General features: G+C 41.9%; 1 protein-coding gene across 5 annotated transcripts in view; it reads right to left on the reverse strand.

Moving 5' to 3' along the window:
• The window catches only part of OSBPL5 (oxysterol binding protein like 5), a 135,855-nt gene that overhangs the window by 91,779 nt on the left and 25,929 nt on the right, over positions 1-18,147 (reverse strand). The window contains exon 1 of one of the 5 annotated variants that reach the window (XM_041415035.1): positions 7,073-7,094. The exons of the other annotated variants lie outside the window; for them this stretch is intronic. The gene's annotated coding sequence lies outside the window, so the exon portion shown is untranslated. Of the gene's footprint in view, positions 1-7,072; positions 7,095-18,147 lie in introns of those variants that run through there. 5 annotated transcript variants of the gene reach the window in all.

An 18,147-nucleotide genomic window follows, 5' to 3' on the forward strand; every position in this document is an offset into this window, starting at 1 on the left:
CAAGCTGTGTGTTTTCATTCCAGCCTTTCATACCACCACTGCTGCTGCAGCCATTTTACACGTGAAGGAAGGTAAAATCCATGGCAGCTGAACCCAGCTCCCATGGCAGCAGATCCTCACAAGGCACAACAGCTCAGAAACACACACCAGGTTGGAGCAGGGATGCATGGAACAACACTGAGCCCTTCCAGCTGCCAGCCACAGCCCTGGTCGTGGAACACTGAGAACTGACAATGGAGTGAGACACAGGGGAAGATGCAGCCAGAACAAAGTCTCCAAGATCACAGTCTAGGGCCTGATACTTTTCACTCTGAGCAAACCCCCAGTATTTCAGCGGAACACAGCTGGTTCCTGGTGCCTGACTCACAATCTGCCCTTCCACCTCTCCTGTAATGCCTCCAGTTCAAGGACAAAGTACAGTGGCAAGGCAAGGCAGTGAAAAAGCCCATGTCCCTGCTTTGAGTATGGGAATCTACCTGCAAATAAATGGGGGACTGAGTCCAGAGTGCTGTCTCTTCGTGGGTATAAAGGTTTTTAAATTAATAGATAATCAATCTGAAGCACTCCAATCTGAAGTTATAAACTCAGTCTCACAGATGCCTGATATACCATCTTAAACTCTAATTTCCATCTCAATGTATAGAATGGATTCTCACTGGCACGGTGCCTGTAGGGTCATTCCACAAGCAGCAGTGAGCTTTTCACAGCTGGAGCATGGGTAGGGCAAAAATCACATCAGCATTTTCCAAAGGGACCACTTAGGAAGAAGTTCTCAATTTGCAGTCACCCATTGAAAGGGAAACAAACAAAACCTTAAGTGGGCTAGCAGCAGCCTTGGGGACAGATAAAAAGATTTAGGGAAAAAAACCACTTTTGATCTCTTATGGTGTAATTAACCATACTATAACAACACACAAGTAAAGAGATGGAGATAAGCAAGGGCAGAACCCCTACAGAAACCCAGTATTTGGAGATACCATCATCTGTCTTGCCTATATGAAATGATGTATGACAGTTTGTACCTTAGGGGGGTTCTAGCAAGGATGCAGCATTTCAAGAGAGCATAAAGTGATTATTTGATTAAATTTACATTAATCTCCAAATATTTTCTTCATTCCAGGTTTTACACTGGTGAGTAATTTCATTTTTATGATCATACCTCAGTTCCATCTACACATATCTCTGAATCTAGCACATTATTTACATATACAGGTCTCTGCATGTATTAAACTCTCATTTTTCACTTCACTCCTGTCAGAATAGTATTAAATAACGGCAAAATATCTTATTCAGACTGTGTCCAAGACAAAGGAGGGGCTCCCCTCAGTCTGTCTTTGAAATCAAAACTACCCCAAGTTAAAAAAAATAAAAAGCCTCTAGTGCTTTCCTGCCTAACAGGCCTCTTTACACTGGTGAAATTATTCAGTTGTGCAAATGTTTGCAAAAGAGGGGCCTATGACTGTAAGTTTCCCACATGCACCTGATTGCACAGTATGAGCCAATGAGTGTGTCTATCTAACAGCTCTCACATACACACAACAGCACATCCAGGGCATTTGAGTGAGGGCTGAAATAAGCACAGCTGTGTTTGGACTTTGGCATTTTCCTGGAGAAACTGGCTGCTCACGGCTTGCACAGGTGAACTCTTCGCTGTGAAAAAAATCTGGCTGGGTGTCTGGGCCCAAAGAGTGCTAGTGAATGGAGAGAAATCCATCTGGCAGCCAGTCCAAAGTGATGCTCTGCATGGCTCAGAACTGGGGCCAGTCCTGTTTAGTACCTTTATTGACAATCTGGATGAGAAGATCAAGGGCTCCCTCAGTCAGGCAAGCATAGGAGGTTCAACAAGGCTCAGTGCTGGATGCTGCCCTTGGGTCACAACAACCTCAGATGGTGCCCAGGCTGGGCCAGAGGGGCTGGGACCCTGCTGGGCAGAAAACAACCTGGGGGTGCTGCTGACAGCAGCTGAACATGAGCCAGCAGTGCCCAGGGGGCCAAGAAGGCCAAGGGTATCCTGGCCTGGATCAGCCATAGTGCGGCCAGCAGGACCAGGGCAGGGATTGTCCCTCTGCACTCTGAGGCCACACCTCGAGTGCTGTGTCCATCAGGACAAGCAGGACATTGAGACGCTGGAGTGTGTCCAGAGAATGGCACAGAGATGAGGAAAGGTCTGGGACACAAGTCCTGTGTGGAGCAGCTCGCAGAGCTGGACTTGCTTGACCTGGAGAAAAGGAGGCTCAGGGGGGTCCTTATCACTCTATACACATACCTGAAAGGAGGCTGTAGCCAGCTGGGTCTCCTCTCTCAAGTAACAAGGGATAGAACAAGGAAGCAACTGTCTCAAGTTGTACCAGGGGAGGCTTATATTGGATGTTAGAAAAAAAATTATTCTCCAAAAGGGATGTTAAGCACTGGAACAGGCTGTCCAGGGTAGTGGTTGAATCACCACCCCTGGAGGTATTTAAAAAACATGCAGATGTCATACTTTGGGACATGGTTGAGTGGTGGACTTGGCAGTGCTGGGTTAATAGTTGCATTTGATGTTTTTAAAAGTCTTTTCCAATCTAAAGGGTTCGATAAATCTGCTATGTGCATGTTCCTGTTCATACCATGCAGGATTCAAACCTCTGCCATCTGCAACAGTCTTGTCAATGTGCAGAGAACAAGAACATACTGCACTCCTGGGGATGTAGCTCTCTTAAAAGTCACACCACTTGAACATCTTTCTACCAAACAGTTCCAGGAACCTTATCCTTGCTAAAGGCCATGCAAACTTTTACAGACAGGTGTTCTGTATTACTCCCTTAATTATTCTAAACACAACCAGGGGCAAAGCATCATTTGGTCACTTCAAAAATCCCCAAACGGTCAACCATTTTACTTATTTCATAATGTTTTCTTCAATACCAAAATTATTTGTGCGAGCAAGCATGTGAAAAGCTGGAAGAAAAGCTTTTTGGTTCTAATCACTGCAATGTCACTTTAATGGTGGGGAACAACTCTTATTGAAATCTGTCACATCTTTGTAAGGAAATGGACTTAATCATGTACAAGTTCTTACATTTTTCAACTCTTTTAGTATATGCTCCCTATTATAGCACTGGCATTTTGAGAACAGCCAGATATTCAAGCTCTCAGTTTCACAAACAAGCATCTTGTCAGCTTGGAACTACAGAGAGAGGAAGCTGCAAAACCAAAACCGCACTCTGTACTACGCTATTTTAAGACTCAAAAATCAGAACCAACATTTCTTCATGAGAGGAATTTCTCTGTGTTCAGAAGACACCAGGACTGACCACTCTTACAGTGAAGCACAGAGCTATTTTCTACAATTTTAACATATTTAGGCAAACATGAATTGTACCTTTCATGTAGATAATGAAAGCTGGTCTTTAATAAGTGAGACAAAAAATATACAAAAATTATGCAAAGTAGCAATTTTTTTGTAAACAGCTGTTAGGTAGGTATTTATGCAAAAATAATCCAAGCTAGGAGGCATCCCTCAGATGCGTCAGCAGCTCTGAACGTACAGCAAAGGGAGAGCCCTTGGCTGAAAAGGCTGGCATTTCAGAAAACAAGCTCATTCCCTTAGCCCTGCCTCCCATAGAATGAGTAAGCTAAACAAACAGTATCTGTGTGCTGTCAGTGTGAAAAATCACTGCTGGTTTATGCACCGTGGCTCACCCACAATGGTAACATGAAATCAAAAGCCTAAACTTTTCCAATGTACTGCCTCAGACAGAAGTTCCTGGCAGTGATGGAAGACACTGAGAAGAAAAGAGCAGCTGAAACAAAAGTTAATCTACATCATATTGTGCTTGTTGGGGTTTTTTTCCTAGTGACTGCAGAGTAGCAGAAATAGCCCTAAAAATCAAATGGTGATATATATCTGAGGGTTGTAACTTACACACAACAATGCCAGTTTGGGCAGGACCAGCCAAACAAAACTTCCTTGGACTCCTCTGGGTTTTAAACCACTTTTCTCAGGAAGCAGCACAAAAAACAACCAACTAAGAAGCTCAGTGCAGCACACAAGGTGGCTGATCACGTGAACCAAGTTCATAAATAGGTAGCACAGAGGTAAGATACACATGACCCCATGTCTTGTACCTTTTGGTACCTTGAGTCAGGCCTAAGGAGGCTGTTACCAAGCAGAGGAAAATATTAGATTTCCTTTATGTTTCAAATGACCAAAACAATTCTGCTGGGACTGGTGCAAACAATGTCATTTGCTAACAAAAACCCACTACCAAGTGACCTGGAGCCTAGGAGTGGTTTTGCTGCCACACAGCTGGGAAAATTAGTCTGTGAGCTGACAAATGAGAAATGTGAACACCAGACATCCACAGCAGTATGTGGTACATATTACATTCTAAAATAATCACAGGATGTTCAAAACTGCCAATATACTTCAAATGTAAGTTCCAGTCCAGGATTTCCACATTTCCATCACAGACACTGTTATGAGGAGAGTCTTTGGCCATGGAGCTCTCCAGGTGACTAACTGATTTTATGAACCAGTTATCTTCAGCAGTCTGACACGGCTCCTCAGATATATCTGGCTGCAAGATGTGATTGTTCCCTCCCTACTGTCACCCCCAAGTCTCCAGATTGTATTTTCTGCTCTGTCCTTTTAACCTTCTGCTGCCTATGTTATATTAAGTCCGGACTATGACATGAAACTCCCTGTGGCAAGAGCTCTCACTACATCTCCTAGGGACGGACTGCAATTTCTCTGCAGGACAGTCACCAGTAAAAGTTATGACACCAATTACTGGGCAGTAATACTCACACAGCATTAAAAACCTCTTAAGTCTTAAAAGTGCCTGCTACAGCAAATGACTTGCTTTATGTATTTTCCCATTAGCAACACAAGAAATGATTAAACAGACCCCTTTTGGTGCCCTGCTTACTTTGTGGCTGCAAGCGTTTTCTTTCCAGTGGATGATGTGGCTTTTTGATTTGGTTTGGATGAAGTGCCAAAGGAAGGCATCATTCATTCAGCATAACAGAATATTTGTTTCACATTCCTCATGCCAAATGGAAAGCAGCCTCATTTTGGTCCTGCATCAGGACCAACTTTCCACTTGCCAACAGCCATGAACTGACAGTACTCTGGGATTGCTTTTCTCTACACGCTCATCTGCAAGAAAAAAGTCTAAAACTAGTAAGAGCACTCACCAGCAATCTCATGGACTCTGCTGTCAAGGCATACAATGAAAAGACAGACAAACCCGGTGATCTTCCCAGAAGTAGTAAAAATACATTTGACAATTTTCAACAGCCTGAAATGGTTTGCATCTAACTGTGCATCCCCTAGCTCCAAGTGCTACCAGCTCTGTCTTCCTGTTCCTTCTAACATGCAACTCTTTCAAAAACATTCAAATATGAACTCTCCTAATTGACATATACTGCATCCCTTCCCTTTTTCCAAACATACACACGTAGATACATGTCCACATATGTATCTGGCTACACACACACCTAAATGGAAGAAGAGATGAAGATAGGTACCAGCACTTACTCAAGTTCAGGAGGGTGTATTGTCCCACAGCAGCTGTTTGTTTCCAAGGTAGCTATGAGCACGTGCCTTCAGGACTTGTGACTCTCAGCTTTAGTGAGCCAGACCTCCAGCTTACATCATTTGGCATGGCTCACAATGCCTGGCTCCTGCAGAACTGCCCTTCCATCAACACCAGCTGAGCAGTTTTAAGCACCTTACAGAAGCTTACAGAGATAAATGTCAAATATTCTTCAACTGCGGTTTGGTCTGTGTCTTATGTCTCCCACTCAATTTCTCATTCCACAGGAATTAAACTGAATTCAAGTATCCATGGAGCTGAGCTATCTACAGACATTCCAAGAGGTGGCTTACATTCCAGATGAGCAGAACTGGCAAAGAAAAGCCTGATTTGCTGAGTACTTGCACTTATTTCATGACAGGTTTTGTCCATTAAAACCAGGAACAGTGAGCAAAGTAAATGTATTTGAATAGCTGCTTTTGCAACAGCCCCATCAATTAAACTGATGGAAATTATTTATGTCCTCATCCTGCAAAGACTGATGGATAGTGTCAATGCAGGACACCTGCTCCTCAAAAGGAGGTGCTCAACAAATGCAAAGATGCTCAAAGTAACAGGACTCTCAAATTTGCAACAAAATGCCAAGCACATCATCTTCACCCATTCGTCAGAAGCCAAAGCAATGCTGCAAGAGACAGCTGCCTATTAGGCTGCAACCAGAAATACCTTCTGCTAAAGCTCAAAATGTACTGTTTATATTTATCTTTGGCTGAAATTCATCTTCTCTCCCATAGCTCACACTGTATTTCAATGTACACAGAAGATGTTTGTCTCAGCTAAGATCACATCCACATAAATTTTGAGACAAGCTATTTACATAAAAAGAAGGCCTTTTAGTATTCTCCTGGTTACAACTATTTGGAAAGATCAAAAAGACTTTGGTAGTCAAATTAAAACTAATATTTCCTAAAAGTGGCTCAATATCAGAGAGCTGCACATCTTTGGAGGTCTCCTTCTTTTTGTGAATGTGATTAAAGATTTAATATCTCTGCTTCTGCCAGTTGTAGTTCATCTAATGCAGACCACTGGGACTGTTTAAACATATTTGGGTTTGTTTTTTTCATTAATGTGTTATTTATAAAACTGTACTTAGCATTGCATCAGCATTTCAATGCTAAGAACTCATTTTCTGGACTCTGGAATGTGTTTTTACCTGGTGCAAATAACATTCTTCCCTGCCTGAAACTTAGCAAAGAAATTCCCAGTAACAAAAATACAGTTTGTGTCCTGCTTGCTTTTGCTCAGAAGAGAAAGTAATTTTTTTGCTTCCAATTTGCTCAGTTCATTTTCACATATTTATTTTTGTTACCACAATAAGGACATGTTTTGACAGGAGAACTTTGTCTTCTGTTTTCCTTGTGTATCACAGTAGGGACCATATTCAACAAGCTATTTACATTCCTTATTTACCATTGGTTTCATTAGAACAGGTCTGTGTTTTATTGGCTTTCCCATTTATTCCAAGAATTAAGAACCAAAATAGTCTCTTGTACCTGGCCTGAACTATCTGCTCCATTACCTCTTCTTAAATCACAGCCAGAAAATTCTTCTCCCAGCTCTTAATTGTTCTCCTCTCCTATTCCAAGTTAGCAGATTTAACTCTGAACTCAACATGGCTGTCTCTGTGAAGAGAAGGAGAGATCGATCTACATTAACCATGTTTTACAAGCACATTTAGAGATTCTTCTCCTGGGATCTGCCAGTCTAAGACAAAGAGTTAATTTGAAACACATTATCTCATTATTCATGGCATAGGAATGGGAACTACTGGCAAGATGCCAAGTCATTACCTATTTCGTGTCTGGATTGACAAACAGGCAGCTGTTTTAAACCTTAAACTGGTCTTTCCACTGAGGGTTTTTAGGTTAGGTTTTTTAAAAAATAGTTGTTCTGAGAGTGAAACTTCTTGGCTGGTATGTGAAAGGGGCTTCCAGCAACCAAAATAACACAAACAACACATGAAAATGTTGACTGGGAGATAATCAGCATAATAGAGGGGTAGCACAGGTGTCAGACAAAAGCCATGTCCGTGACACAGAGAATGCTGCTGATAGAAATAATAAGGGAATAATTTAGCTACAATTACTGTCCTTGAGGTCATGATTTGTGCTGCTGTCATGGTCTGTGCAGGCCACAGAGTCCAGCTCATCTGCCAACACTGCCCTGGAAAGACAGCAGTTGGACAGTTTGTCCTGATTTAAGAGGAGAGATGATGCCTGGTTTATTACACTACAAATTCTTAGCATGGAGCCCTGAAACCACTCTTCACCACCAGAACCCTACAGGCAGCAAATGATAAACAGCAAATTACAGGTGTTGCTACTGACCTCCCCCTCAAAGAGACAGTGTCTGGGTAAGACCACAGCAGAGAGAAAGCTTGTCAAGGCCAAGCCAAGGAAGAGAGCCCCACAACCTGAGGTACAGGACACAAGGGAAGTCTGCAGAAGAGCTGCTCTGTGTCAGGAAACTCCATATCACTGCACAGCAAGCCCAGGCTTGACAATTCTTTGTTGAGATCCTTGGCCACAACTCTGCTTTCTGAAGTAACAAGAACTGCAGGATCAAGCTAAGCATCCTATTCCAGATGAGCAAAATTGTTCAGAGCTCTGTGCTAAAAACACAGCTCCTGCTTCCTCTACAAGTTCTTCCTCAAAAGAAGTTTTTCTTACCTTGAAGCACCACCAGCGTGCCGAGGACAAAGGACACGTGTGTCAGCAGTGCTTTTGAAACAGATACCACAGTACCACAGCACTAAGCAAGAACAACCTGCCCAGAATATGTAGCTGGTTGACCAACATAATTTGCTGTGTACCTGTTGGAGAAGTCACAAGACAAGAGGGGGAGCATCCCAGAAGCTTAGAAACTATGTTGTGTCAGACACTAAGGCATTTTCCTTATTCAGAATAACTATAAGGATGCATTTGTCCTTCCTCATGACTCCCCGTGATTGCCAAGACTCCTGCATGTTCACAGAACTGCTGCATACTGAGCTGTCAAACCATGAAACTCATGAGGCCAACTTGAAAAAAATGACCTAACAAAAGCCAACAAAACACCACCCTAGTTTAAAATATGATTTTTCTGCTCTTTTATTTCCTTCCTGGTTCTCAAATAGGAGATGGAAAATATGCAGTGCTTCAGCAGTTTCAGGTCACATTTCTGGGCAATCCCCTGGTTCCCAGAACTGGCACCTAAAAGAAAGTATCATCTACCCCAGGTCTAATATGACAGAGAAAGGAAAGCAAAAACTCAGCAAGACAACTACCAACCAAGAGCATGAGGTTGGTTCTGGGTCTGTTTAAATCAGCTAGAATTGTACTGAGGATTGCAAGAGAAGCCTCCAGGTCCTGTGCTCCCAAAAACCCAAGGGAGGGAAAGCAAATACCATTTTGGCTTTTCTCCAGTCCTTGTCAAAACAGAAAAAAGCATCTTAAGAAAAATCCATCAGCTTTACAGTACTGTATCTGAGAATGTCACAATAACAGAGGAACTGTGCCCCTGTCTTAAACAGTAGCCCTGGCTGTGCCCTGGCTTTGAAGAATTTCCTTGGAGCAGCTAAGGAACTATTTTTAGGTTGAAATACTGGATTTTTTACTGCAGCTACCAATGCACGGTACCTTCTGCTGTTTCTGTTACGGGTCCATTACCCCCAGGAAAATACAGGGCAGGGAGTAGCAACTTTTACAACTGCAGCAGCAAGATTGTCCAGAGCTCATCCATCAATGCCCAGAATATACAGCTCAGTAAAACACTCAGGAAGATGACTGGACTGTGTAAGAGAAGACACCAATCACTATTTTAAACACCCCAGGGGAGTTCAAAGGGTCAAAGGTGTTTCATTCTCGCACACATCCTCATTTAATAGTATTTTCAAGGGCTCATTTCAGAACCACCTACACTGAAATTCCAAACTATATGTAGAATGATTTGCAGCAATGACTGAACTTCCATGAAAGAGAAGCTGGGGTGGATTTTTTACCTCTAAAGATTGAATGCCAAAACAGCTAGGATGGTCTCAAAAGCTGGTGAGTAAATGCTTGTGGTTCAGACAGCAAGACTTAGCAGCATACTTATGAAAATTGGCTTCATACACTCCTTATATGGGAATATACTCACTTTGGTCCCTTCTTTCTGAATCACCTCCTGCAGACAATGGCTCAGAAGCACCTGCCAGTCACTGATCTGAATTACCTTCCACCCAACTGACTGCAGAGATTGTTACAGTGCACCTGATGCACCCTCCCCAGCTTCAAGCCATCCATGGAGCCCCTATACAAAGCATCCCAAGGTGGGAATGCAAGCCCAGGACACAGGCTTTGGCACTGTGATGCAAGCATCATCACCCAAAGCAAAGCTTCAACAGTCTGCTGCTCCCAAGAGGGGAAATGTTTGCTTATCCCTGGGAGGGAAGACAGCTCTGACCTCTTGTGTCATCATTGACAGGCACAGTGTGCTGATCCAGGAAGTTTAACCTCCCAAAATAAATAGACAGTTTTGTAGGACCTGTTCTAATGTGCATGGCACCAGTTCAGAAAAGTTCAACAGAGGTGCAACTGGACCTCCCATCATGTGAGTGTGGTATGAACCTACACCCCAAGTATTGATGTTATTTGGCATCTCTCCACAACAGATGGCATGGATGGATGTACAACAGACAAAGAAGTTTTATTTCTTTGCCTATGAGCAACAGCTCTGCTACACAGCCACCAGTGCAATGCACACGTCTCCTTCTTTAGAAGATGGGTAAGACAGATCCCACCTGAGCTTACAGATATACAGAAGTGCTTAGGGGTTTCAATAATTAGTTTTAAATAAAACAAAAAGTTGAAACAGAAACAGACCTCACACTTCTCAGAATACAGCTAACAGCTTGTCCTAGTATTTAAGAGCCAGTTACACTCCTCAGTTTGAGGAAAAAAAGAAGGAGTAATTTTTGTTGGAAAAGTGATGAAAAACACCTAGCAACTTGGATGTCCTAGAGAAAAGGATGCAAGGGATTTCACTTTCAAAGAGCTCAGCAGACACATTTGGCAAGCCAGCATCTACTCCAGCACTTTCAAGTGGCATATCAAAGACATAACCTGAAATCAGGACTGGCATTTGAAAAACTTTGACCACTCCATGCCCTGAAATCAATTTACTCGTTGGCAACCTGAAATCAGGACTGACATTTGAAAAACTTTGACCACTCCACCACATCTGTGAAATCTTTTCAGTTCATGCCCTGAAATCAATTTACTCGTTGGATTTCCTAGGAGAATATACTCTGTGAAAGAAAACCATATATCTGGAGGTGGATTACAAGGCAGTATTTCTGATATAGCTGTAATTAAACTGAAACCAAGAAGAGGGAACATTGAAGGCTTGGGACTAGTGATCATGATCATGACTTGGGACTACTGATCTTGACTACATTTAAACCTGATGAAAAGGGGAAAATAAATCTTAAGACCAGTAGTTCAAAACAAAATGTCCTCAGCTGCAAATAAATATGCCATTGTCAGAAATGTCTAAGGATAGTTTTGTTTCATTTTACAGAAGCATGCAGTATCCAAAAATGTCTCTGAATTAAAAACTAAAATAATTAAGGCTATCTGTTAATACTATATATTCAATAAACATTTTTGAATATTCAATATATGATGAATATTCTTATATTAAGAATAACAAGCATCTTCCTTGGAAGCATTCACTTCAGTGTTTTAGAATTACATGGACTCAATTTATACTACCTTTCTAGGACAGCAGTTCAGTGATGCCAATCCAGCCTACAGAGACTAAACTGTTCACCAGGGGTTTGTAGAGCAGGGCTGCTTGCTTGAATCAGGATGTAGAACTGACAGCAGCCATAGCCTTTGGCATGTGAAGAGTTCTGGGATATCATTATTGCTACACACATAGTTTGGGGCTCTTGTATTCAGTGTATTCTGTCATGAGGTATAAAACACTGCATCAGCCAGGAAACTTGGAGAATTTAAATTAGCTTTGATTTTCTCTCTGTTTATATGCTCAAGTCAGAACACCTACCTTTCTTCCTAGTACCTCCTGCCAAATTTTAAAAACACAAGCATGTAACAAAAAAAGCACTTTAGTAACCTTTGCTGCACTAATCAACATCAAGGCTAATAACTCTCAGTTAACACCACACTTATGTTGCTGTTGGCCTGATTACTATAATGTGATGATGTTTAAAAGCAAAGGGGATTTTAGGAAAGTTATCAGGAATTGCCTGTTCACATAATTTTCCCCAGGTGATAAGAGAGAATCATGCAAGCATCTGGCACAGCTCAATCACACAATATGGAAAAATAAAAGGAGGTTCTGTCAGTGGCTTCAGCAGCTGTGAGACCAAGGAGCAGGTGAACTCAAATAATGTGGAAAGGCAGACTGGGCAATAAAGATGACCCTGCACCTAAACCCAGAATGTGATGGTCAGATATCCATATCCAACTCCACAGCTGCAAACCTGAACAAAACCAGCCTGGCTTTCCAGGGTCTGAGCAGCCACAGGTTTCACCAGCTCCAGCAGCAATTGCAACAGTCCTCACTTCTGAAAGCCAACAGCTTTCACCCATTTGTCTAAAGGACATCTCAGCTCAGGCACTGAGCATCCTGAATTTCCTTTTTCCTACTGAAAAATTCAGAGACTAGAGTTATATAATAATAAATACATTCATAAAATAATAAGGTGTCTCTATTGTACTATTTACTTCATTGTGAAAACTTGCCTTTTCATTTTCCATTTAAAGGGTTGCAGCATATTTTCCCATGTGAAACATGAACACAAGTCACATCAGCTTTTATTTCAGTAAATACAGGCTTCTAGCTCTCATAATAACAAAAACATAAGACGTGAACATTTATCAAAAAGCCCAACAACAAACTAGGAGAGCTGATTGACAAAGCAGCTCAGGTGTTGAGGAAGCCTCGAGCATGTTTTTCTGACTAGTGGTGGCAATTCAATAGGTATGCTGCTGGAACCTGTAAAAAATACCAACCAAAATGTTGCAACTAGAAATAAGAACAGAGGCAAAAAATTGCCCTGTGTGCTGAAATGCCATTTACCTGCCTGTTAACTGCCCAATTTGGGTACCATTTCAGAGACTCTATGTTACAACAGTTGAGATGAAAAGACATTTAGTTCCTTACAGCATTCATTGGTTTCAGATACTTCTAAAAATTGAGAGAACTAGGTTAGCATTTGCATTTCTGCATACCTCCAAGGGATAAAAACAAGCTGATAAATGGTAACAGCACAGAGAAATCGATGAAAAGCCATGAACTGTCCTCACAGTGCCAATGTGAGCTATGCACACAGTTCAAGCACATCATGACCAAAAGATAGATGGTATTATCAGATGGAACTGGGTAAACACAGGAAAGAAATAAGTTATACCTAGAGAAGCTGAGTCGAATGAGGAAACAGCAGCACTGGATTTTTCTTTACATGTGACCACTGAGATTCAGAGCAATGAAGAGACTTTTATGAACATTTTAAGTTCTACATAAAGTATTTTTGTCTTGGTAGAAGAAAACTAGCAAAGGGTGTAATTCTTGTTTACAGCAGCAACTGCTTTCCACTAATCTATGCAAAGAGACAGAAACGTAATTTTCCAAATATGAAGATCCTTTTGCCTTGCCAGAACAACAAAAAACATTACAAGTGTGAGATGTTTGTCTGAGTGGTTTTTCTCCTTTTAAAGAGAATTGATGTTAAAATAAAATGTGTAAATAGGGGAAAGACACACAGCTAGTCTCTTGATATTCTTCATAGCAGGAATTAATCTGAAAGCTGTTTCAAGTAACTAACAAAACCCATACCCATTAAAACCTACACAGATCTCATTGCAAGTGAAACACAGAAACTGGGGAGGTTCTCATAGCAGAGCCTTTTCAGAGTCTATCTGAAATTTCAATAATCACAGGAGGACTTCTGGCACAAATAGGAAAAAAAGACCGATAACAAATCCCGATTAGATGGTGTTCACTTCCAAATTTAAGGACACAGAGTTGAGATAGCTTGGCCACTGAAAAATTAAAAACATGCAGATTTTAGAAAATATTTTGCAAGGATATGGGGAGTCACAGGTCTCTATGACTAATGCTTGTTTCTGGCAACTTTGTGAAGCCTTTAATAAAAGTCAACAGATACCCAGATAAATACAAGATCCTTGCAGAGTCAGTACAGCTGCTGTAAGGGGAGCCCTGCCTTTCCAGCCTCTGACACAAAATGTCAGCAGCCAGGTGAATAAAAGGGATTTATCTCACATAATGTGGGATTTCAAGAAGACTTGTGATAAAGACCTTAAGTTCTTGAAAGCTAAAGGCATCAGGATAGGAAGGGATGTTTCTGAATGGAAAAATAATAGTTTAAAAGTTAGGAAACATAGGATAGAACTAAGAACTCAGCTCCCAGTGAAAGGTTATCAGCGAAGTTAATTAGGAACCCACACTGGAGTAGGGAAGACAGCATTATAAATCCACAGCTAATTCACACATTGAATTCTGCATGAAGCCCTGGCCCTCTCACCTCAGACAAGATAAATTAGAACTGGAATATGCCCATGGAAAGGCAGCAAGAATGATTAAAAATCAGTCTAAGGAATGACTGAATAGTCTGGGGCCCATTAGTCTGGAAAACACCTGACCTAGGGGGAAAAGGTCTGTAACAGGACAACTGAGGATGACTGGCATCAATGTGGATAGTGACTGACTGCTTGGTGTCTTCTCCAAAGCAGGACCTTGAATCTACTAAATGAGGTAACAGCACTTCTGGTCTTCACTCAGGCAGGGTCACCCGTTGAAAGGACACTGTGAGCTCAAGGAGCTTACATAGGCTCAGAGGAGACTGAATCAGAAAATGGAGTTTTCTTGTAAGCAGAACACAGGATACAAAAATTGGTCCCTGAGTTTCAGTCAAAGGCTTTTAATTTTATCATCTTGCAGCTGGGTAGGTGAAGCTATTCAGGGGTTACTGCAATATACAGACATGCCAATAATGTCTCCTGCAGCAAAGTAAAAAGACACCTACACTGAAGCTTCTGCATTCATTTTCACCTTCAATTTAAATCTCTTCCTTGCACCTATGAATCCAGAATCAGAATGTACACAGAATCCAATCAGAAATCTTTCTACAACACTGCATTAGGGAACCACCTGATGTTCATCCTGCAGTCACTACCTGTAAGATGAGCAAACAGCTCAACAGAACAGCAGATGTTGCAGAATTATTGCTCATCTCCTGGTTTATCACATTTCCACTACGAGGAAATCACACCTTTCCTCGTCCAGTGTAATTTCAAAGCTGAAGCAGGCGCTTGCCACAAATGCTGGTCACATTTCTCCAGCTTCATTACAGGCTCCTTGCTGGGCTGGAAGCAGAAAGCTCATTAAACATGACTTGTAGGTCTAATAGTTAACTTACAGACCAATGAGAGAAGTCTACATTAGCTCTGTCCAGAAGGTGGCTGCACTTAATTGCTTCTTTCAAAGACCCGTTCCTTTGTGAAGAATGGTGGAGAATTGCTGATCATTATTACCAATTTGCTGGGACACTTAAAACATCAATCTCCTCACACAGAAAGCATTTGCTGAAATTATCACCATTTACACTGCCTGATGAGCTTTTGCTCCTCTTTGCAATTTGGAAGTAGGCCACCCCATTAATAGATTCTCAGACAGGTTTAAGCAGGAAGGCATTAGTATGTCCCTGCTAGTAATAACAGTGTCATGGCAGAAGTACCAGTGAGCCTGCTGAAAGGCAATCACAGAAGTACCTATAATCTTCGTGCAAAATTAAATTGCAGCCATGGAAATTAAAATTAGCACTGTTTTTTTGGTTAACGAATGGCTGAGGTCTTACAGAGTAGTTCTAATTTTAATGAATTGAGAATAGAAATGCCAGTCAAGTAGATATTTAACCCTAAAATAGAAAAAAAAATATGGTTCTCTGGTTGCTGCTGAATTAGGCTGGGGATGGAGCTAATGGCATAAAGATGACATATTTTGGTCCATATCTATGCAATCTTATGCCAGGTATCTCTGCAAAGAACTACTCTTAAGGGATGCTTGGAGACCAGCAACATCCCCCTCCCTACCCTTCACACCTCCCTAAAAAGCCTGAGGTTTAGGGGAAGAGCTCTGGTCCTCTGTTTCTTTACCTGACCTAGTCCAAATCCCCCTCATCAAGGCAGTTTCTGATAACAACAAACCAGCCACACTCCCAGCTCCTCCTCACAGCTGCATCCTCAACAGCAATCCTTGCAGCACAGAGCCACTGGTATCAAACAAAAGGGAGAGATTCTTCATGAAGGGCAGTTCAGGAGTCACTTCTGCCACTCATCATTGCACTGAAATGCCTCAGAGTCCTAAAGGTAATCTTAGCTCCCTCCCATGTCCCAGTCTCTGATGTTATGGCTGTAAGCAGGAACACCATGATACAGAAAAAAGGAATGAAGACACAGGAAATAATGGTTTGGGTGGCTATTCTCCCAAATCCTGACTAAGCATTCTTTGGCACCCTGAAATCATTAGTACCTTGTTCCCATGGCAGCAGCTCATTTTTGAGCAGTTTAATTCCACCCAAGACTATCATGCAATGTTGGAAATTATTCAAGTACCTACTACCAACTTCCTCCCACAGATCCACACCACATGAGGCAAGATTCAAAGCTTATTTCACCATTTTTTAAGCTAAACTTTTGCATTCAAAAAGCAGCATAAAACCCCATCACAAGAACTGTACCAGGTCAAAATGAAGACAATTCCATTAAAATGAAGACTATTTTGGAAAAGGAAGGTGCAGCATGCAGTTGGCAGCTGTGGCACAGGGCGCTGCTCACCTGGCACAGCTCTTGCGCAACACAGCAGATTGTGAAGGCTCAAAACCTTTTAATGAGAGAGTGAAGGAGGCTTGAGTAATCAATAAAGCAACCAATGATAACACAATACCTTTGATCTGCTTTTGCTTACTCAAATACCAGCTCCTTAAAAATCTAGGAATAAAGAAATACAGTAAGCAGACACACCTACAAGTAGACTCCTGCAGTTATACATTTACTACTGCTCTACTACTGAACAACACAGGGCAAATTAAGTAACTGCTAAGTTGCAGGCACCTTTTAAAATGTGCTTCTAGCCAGCTGTAGAGAGCTGTGAACTCCCTTACAGTTTAGATGTTAAACCTGAAGACATAAAGGACTTCAAATACTACCTACTTAACTGCCAGCCAATTTTAAAACAAAATAATTAACACACACACAAGACAATATTTGTCTTGCAACTAGTTATATGCCACATTGTTTCTCACCAGCTTGTTTGTTTCCAACTCCCTCTTACCCAAACAAGCCAGAAATAACTCTCTGGTTCCTAAAATGTCCCAGCTCCAACCATTCAGTTACTCAAAGCAGTCTAAGAGCTAAGACAGCCCTGCCAGCTACAGTCCTTACAAAGGTATGCTTGCATCAGGGAAATTATCTCTGCTCCACCCTTTTTTGCCATCTTCTGCTCAGGAAATATGTCTCCCTGCCAGGCAGCACTAGCACGTCACTAGAAATATGAAGAAGAGACAAAATGAATCAGGAAACCAGCAAGTTAAGCAAGGAAACAGGCTTGGGTGGGATGAAGTGACACAGGCTTGAGAAGTAAAATTAAGTCTAGTCCCACATCAAGCCTGGCTGGAGGCTTCTGGTCCCAACTTTTCCCTGGGACTGCTGTCACCTAGGGCCATCACCATGGCAAGTAATGAAGGCATAAAAGAAAAGTCAAGTGCCCAGCACGACCGGGTCCAAAGATGCTGTGCACTCTCATGCAGAGCCAACAATTCAATTACCTATTCTGAACAGTCACACTAAAAAATGACTTCTGTAGACTCTCTGTTCAGTTTGAAGGCAGAGAGACCTAAATTTGGATCTGCATGCCAAGCCTGGCACATCTCTGAAATAGTCTCACCAGCAGCAGCAGCAACAGAAAGCCAAGCGTAGGAGCCAGCAAAAAAAACCAGAAGTGCAAGCTGTACAGTTCCAAGGTGGAAGAGACATCTTGCTGGCAGGAGAAATACACTGTTGTTCCAAAAAAGGGGGGAAAAAAGGGAAAAAATACAGCCCAAAGCAAGACAACAAACAAAATAAACCTGACCTTGCAAGCTTGAGGCACCCTCCTATTGAAACTGATTATGCAAAGGCTGGTTTTCTTCCAAAGACACCACCAGACGTAGGTGGACAAATCCCACTGGTACAGGCAGGGTTCTTGAAGAAGGCATTTAAGATCAAGAAGATAACATTTAAACCCTCCATTCCCACAGGAGGGGAAATTCCCATACTTTGTGCTTGCTGGTACACATTCAGTTTTCCCTCTGCTGTATTCTGAAAGTGTCTCAAACTCACTGCTAGCAGTTTTCCTCACACACTGAATGTGCTCAGCACGTTTGGGCCCCACCAGTTACTCCACAACCTCCTTGAACTGAGAGGACACTAAAGGGTAGAAGAAAATATCAATCTGCTGTCAAAGCTCCTTAAAGTGCATTCCTGCAGACAGTTTGCTGTGCTCACAATGTCAGCTCACCTTTAAC

Source organism: Onychostruthus taczanowskii, unplaced genomic scaffold (assembly GCF_017590055.1).
Source record: "Onychostruthus taczanowskii isolate IOZ18803 unplaced genomic scaffold, ASM1759005v1 scaffold49, whole genome shotgun sequence".
NCBI classification, from domain to species: domain Eukaryota; kingdom Metazoa; phylum Chordata; class Aves; order Passeriformes; family Passeridae; genus Onychostruthus; species Onychostruthus taczanowskii.